The sequence below is a fragment of the Lepus europaeus genome, chromosome 20, assembly GCF_033115175.1.
Source record: "Lepus europaeus isolate LE1 chromosome 20, mLepTim1.pri, whole genome shotgun sequence".
Lineage (NCBI taxonomy): Eukaryota > Metazoa > Chordata > Mammalia > Lagomorpha > Leporidae > Lepus > Lepus europaeus.
Genome location: NC_084846.1, coordinates 61,454,732 through 61,460,731, shown reverse-complemented (window position 1 = coordinate 61,460,731; position 6,000 = coordinate 61,454,732).

Sequence of the window (6,000 nt, the reverse complement as noted above, 5' to 3'; positions counted from 1 at the left end):
AAAGTCAATTAAAATTTAAATTTAAGTCCTGATACTGCAAAACTAACTGAATAAAACATAGATGAAGAGGTTTTTGACATTGGCCTTGAGAAATATTTTCAGGATATGAATGCTGAAATACAGGTAACAAAAGGAAAATAGACAAATGTGACTGTCTAGAACTATAAACCTTCTTCATACAAAAGGAAACAATTAACAGCCTAAAAGACAACATAAAGAATGATAGGAAGTATTTTCAAATCATTCACCTAATGAGGAATTGGTATCCAAAATCTCTGACACTCAACTCAATAACAAGAAAGCATACAACTAAATTTAAAAATGGGCAGGGAACACAAATAAACACATTTCAAAGGAAGATATGTAACTGGCTAACTGGTATAAATGCTCAAAATCACTAATTATGCAAATCAAAACCACCAAGTGTTGTCACCCATACGTGTTAGAATGACTATTATCAAAAAGGAAAAAGAAGGTAAGTGCTGGTGAGGATGTGGAGAAAGCGGGATCCTTACACTCTCCTGATGGGACTGTGAATCAGTATAGTTAAGATGGAAAAGAGAGTGGAGGGTCTTCAAAAAGTCAAAAATAGAATTACCATATGATCAAACAATTGCACTTTTGGGTCTATATCCAAAGGAAATGAAATAAGTAAGTTGAAGAGATATCTACACTTTAACTTTATTGCAGCACAATTCACAGTAGCCAAGGTATGGAATCAACCTATCTGTCCATCAATGAATGCATGAATGAAGAAAATGTGTTAAGCATGTATAATAGTATATGTATATGCATATAATCTATAGTATATGCATATAATACAATATACTACTCAGTCTCAGTAGGGAGAAATCCTGCCATTTGTAACAACTTTCATGAAGATGGAAAACATTATACTAAGTGAAACAAGCTAATCAAAGAAAGAAAAAAAATATATATCACATACATATGGAATCTAAAAACGCTGATCTCATAGAAGCAGAGTAGAATGGTGCTTAGCAGGGCCTGGAGAAGGACTGGAGAGACGTTGGCCGAAGGAAACAAAAGTTCAGTTACATAGAAGGAATAAGTTCAAGAGGATTATTATGCAGCATAGTAGCTACAGTTAACAACAATGCACTGTTGTAGTGTTGCATACACGTCTCCCTGAAAATAGCTGACAACAGATTGGAAAAATGCTCATCACAAAAAGACGTTAGTACATAAGGTAGCGGATATAAAAATCAACTTGATTCAACCATTCTACAACATATACATATGTCAAAATGTCAAAACATATACATATGTCATATACATATGTCATGTTGTACACATGAATAGAAACATTTGTCAATTTAAAAATAAATTATTTATTTATACAAGAACCAAAAGAGACACATTTCATGGAACTTAAGAGTGAAATTAATTCCAGATTATGATGCTAATCATCATTGTTAGAGGTGGCAGAGATCTTGAAAGAGAACAATAAGAAGTCCCTGATGGAACTGGTACCACCAATGGTTTAAGAATATAAGAGAAGAAAAAAATACAACCATTTGTATTATCTTCTTTAAAGATGTATTTATTTATTTGAGAGGTAGAGTTACAGTCAGAGAAAAGGAGAGAGAGAGAGAGGGAGAGGTCTTCCATCCACTGGGATACTCCCCAAATAGCTGGAGCTGGGCCAATTTGAAGCCAGGAGCCAGAAGCTTCTTGCAGATCTCCGACGCAGGTTCAGGGGTCCAACCACTTGGGCCATCTGCTGCTGCTTTCCCAGGCCATAGCAGAGAGTTGGATCGGAAGAGGAGCAGCCAGAACTCCATCAAGCACCCATATGGGATGCTGGTGCTGCAGGCAGGAGCTTAGCCTACTATGCCACAGAGCCAGCCCCACATTTGTATTAGATTTATCTCAAAACATGAGCATGCGAGATAGGAGACTGGAAAGAATATAACCAGAGGGCATGGCCAAAGAAGCAGTGATTTTTCAAATAGAGGAAAAATAATTGAAATAACAAGTTCTTGACCAAGTCCAAAGTGGATGACATCAAAACCACAAATGGACAGTGACCCTCAAATTCTGAAGCAGTTTATAGAGATAAGAACAGGTGCAGGTACAGAATGGAGGAAGTTGAAAAAAATCTGCACTGGATAGATGTTCTTTCCTTTGAGATATAAAACACAAAGAATATTTGTATTTTAATTTTTTTAAATGGAAGGAGACAAAAGGTCATACCCTGTAAAAGAAGCCAACCATCATGGAAAATGAGTGAAAAGACAGTTCATTGGTCAGTAGTGAGTCATATCATAGTATTGGCAAGGCTGAATGACATCTGGAAATGAGAATTTTGAGTAAAAATAATAAGTTATTTTGTAGAAAAGAAGGATTGGGTATGAGGAGATTTTCCTACTGATGCTCCTTTTTAGTCCTTCTACCAAAACTTTGAGTGTAACAATGGAGTTCTTCCTCTCCTCTCCCTCCTGAGTGTCATGCACATGCTTATGAACCTGTTTGTTTTTCCTTTGTGGATCAGTCTTCGGCAGAGATAATTTCTAAGGCCACAACTAGAGGGCATGAGACAGTTGGAGGGAAATGTGGTTCCCTCCCTGACAGTTTTCTTGCTGAAGGTCTGACAGGTGAGTCGCTGAACTAGCTCTGGAGACAACAGCTGAGACCTGGGACCCTCTGACAAAGCCAGCCCAGGGTAAACACTCTTACCAAAACCAGCCTCCTAGATTTCTGTGTGTGGGTTCTGTTTGAGGCAGGGGGGTAAAAGTCTGTAACTTTCCAAATTTACATTATCCAGAAAACACCTGCAAGAATTCCCTCTTTGGGGACCCTTCTGAATCTGGTTCCCAGTACACATTCATTACTGATTAGTTCATGCCCGGAGACAGCTAATGCTGTTAGTCGATTCCCTGACCTGTGTGCCTGGTGGGCTTTCTACCTGCCAGGTTGCACAGATTGTCAGGCCTGCACCTTCAGGCAGCCAGCTGTCAGGTCGGCGCACCTAAGAACCAGTAGATGCTGAACATGGCAGCTGCCCAGTAGCAGATGATGTCCTACAGACATTGCTAGTCAGGGGGGGCATCAGAATCTTCCCTGTGGTGTCCATCAGGAGCCCTGTAGTCCCCAAAGCTTCTTGGAAAACACCTCTTGTGTCCAGGGTTAGTCTAAAAAAGGCTAATCGGTTTGGGTTTGAGGAACCAGTTAGAAAAGATGCAGCTTTCGCTGAAAAACCAAAAAGGCATAATTACTGTGTGCCCTGCCCAAAACCTGAAGATGATGCATTGGAAAGGATTTTGCCATTTGATATTTGCTCTGTTTTGTGTAAAAGCTCTTTGATCAGAAGCTGGTCTAATAGGAGGCTGATATACAGAGCCTGGAAAACAGTTATTTCTAAGATCTTCTCTCCTGAGCTAAAATGGAGCAGTACACTAGAAGGGGAGAGAATATCCTGCAGCCAGTGAGGAATGATTTATTAAAACTGGCCAAGGGCACACAGTACTGCATCTGCTTCAGTACCTCTTGAGTGCTGCTTTAGTTGGAAGCAAACTTAAAACCATTATAATTGGGTGGGTCATCACCTTGATATGAGATTGGTGCATCTGTATAGCAAGCCCCAAAGAGTAACCTGGCCCCAATCATGCTAGGTTACGTTGAGAAGTGGGCAATTTGCAAACCAGGAAACTGGCCATCACCAGAAACAAATATTCTGGTACCTTGATTTTAGACCTGCCAGGCTCCAGGCCTGTGAGCAATACATTTCTATTATTTATAAGCCACCCAGACTATTTGCTCCGGCAGCCCAATGGGTATAGGTAAGTGAAGTGAGTAGTCTGTTGAGCCTTGGCGTCTGCTACATTGTGGAGACCAAGCCAGACAAGATAGGGCTGAGTGGCCAGGAGAAACCATGGACTCTCACGGAGCGCCAGGAGGAGCTGGAGATAAACTTGTGTCAGTCGACCTCTCAGCTCACTCAGTTTCCCTGGAGAAGCAGAGCTTTTCCCTGCTCCTTCGGTTTGTTTTTTCCCTGGCCAGATATATTTCTTGCCTCACATTTCTTCAAAGCAAAAATAGAATGAGTCAAAATGCCCTAGATGCACAATCTGAAGAGGTTAGATGATGGTTCTAACGGGAATATGTCTGATCCCATGGCTTCAGGAATGTCTCCACTTCAACAGTGATGTAGGAACTTTCCACAAAGACGGCCGAGAGGAAGCAGAGAGAGAGATGTGATCAAATTGTTGCTTTGCTCAATCTAGTAATTCAGGATCATTATGTGGTACCGATTAACTCACAATGTGCTCACACAGTATATGCTTAAATTTCAAAAACTGACAGGAGATAATCTGGAATAAAACGTTGGCATAGATTGCCAGGCTTCACCCACTAGAAACTTACCATTTAGAGCATTATTAAATCAGAGCACTGTTAAATCACTAGTGTCACACTTTTTTTTTCTACTTTCTGCTCCTAGTAAAGTCTTGGCAAGGTGTTATCTTGAGCTGCTTTTATAAACACTCATTATATTAACTGCCTGCTGCTTTCTCCTAGAATCCACTCCTCTGTGTGTATCCATTTGGGTGCCATCAGTTCTGCACCCCAGTCAGTACAGAACACACAAGGGCGATACTGGAGAAAAGCACAGAGTGCTCCTATTGACAGAGTTACCGGACACATGTCCTGATGACAGATGACGCTTCCTGGAGAGAAAGTGATCTGTGCCAACATGGGAAGTGGATTAAGCCACTGAGCCTGCAGCAGAGGTGTTCTGTCTAATAAGCCTCTTAAAGGCGGCCATTAGTCACTCCGATGCTGCAGATACGATCACTCTTTACTCGGGCAGAGAAGTGATACCTTTTCATCCACAGCCTCTCTCCCACTTAGCAAAGAGGCTTCATTTTACATCTATCTGATACTCACTCTGGTAACCAGCATTGACCTTAGCTGGAAGGAAAATGTTAAAACACACACAAAAATGAAACATTTAGGAGAAAGATGCCTTTGACTTCACCAAAGTGCATGGAAAACTAACTGGAAATCATGGTGTAAACAGCTAACTGGTACCACAGCTACCACCTGGTTAATTCAGTGTCATCTCCTAACTCCATAACTGCAAAGTGTAAATGTGTTGAAATTTATTGACTCAATAGGAAATGACAAAACCTCAGAAGAAAGTAAACAAATTCAGCCAATATATTTTTACTATAACTTAGAACACCAGTATGAATATTCGATTTTTAATCCCCTAGTAGCCATTCTAGGGGACAGGACTTGGCTCTGACAATGTAGAGCGGAGTTTATGGGCTGGGCTTGAGTCAGTGCTTGTCCTGTCTCAACTGCAGCCATCAGGCAGGCCAGAGCGGTGCCGCAGTCACTCGACGTGGCTCGAACCCTGACGCTGCTCCCATGTGGCCACTACATCTTCTTTAACCTCTCTGGGTCTTGATTTCCTCATCTGTAAACTACAGATCAAAACAATGCTCATTTCTCAGGAAGTGGTGGGGATGAAATAAGCCAATAGCTCTAAATCACTGAGAACTGGAACAAACTCGGTGCTGTATTAGGAAATGTGAAATAAACACTAAGGATGATTATCTAATCTCTAGAAATCTGAATTTTTTTCATCAGCAAATATAATTTAAAGCAGTGTTTATTAAATTGTTAAGTCTAATGCAGATTGCATCAAGCGAATATTAGCTTTTATAGTTATTGAAATTAATCAATAGAACCCCAATTAAATCGCCATCTAGCAATAGTGAGAATACCTACTACTGACGTTCTCAGTTCACCGGTGGTCCAAAAAACAGTACCGGGATTGTTAACCTGGAATGTAGACCTACACAGCTGGGAAGGCACCCATCCTCTTTCCTGGATATCTGCCTTTTTTCCTCCCTGTGTCTCCTCAGTGTCACGCATGAACTGACCACTGTCCACAGTTCATCACCCACAATAATCATTGTTTTGTGCAAATCCACTCTCTTCATTTGCTTATTTTTATTCTCTCTAGCCCCTTGT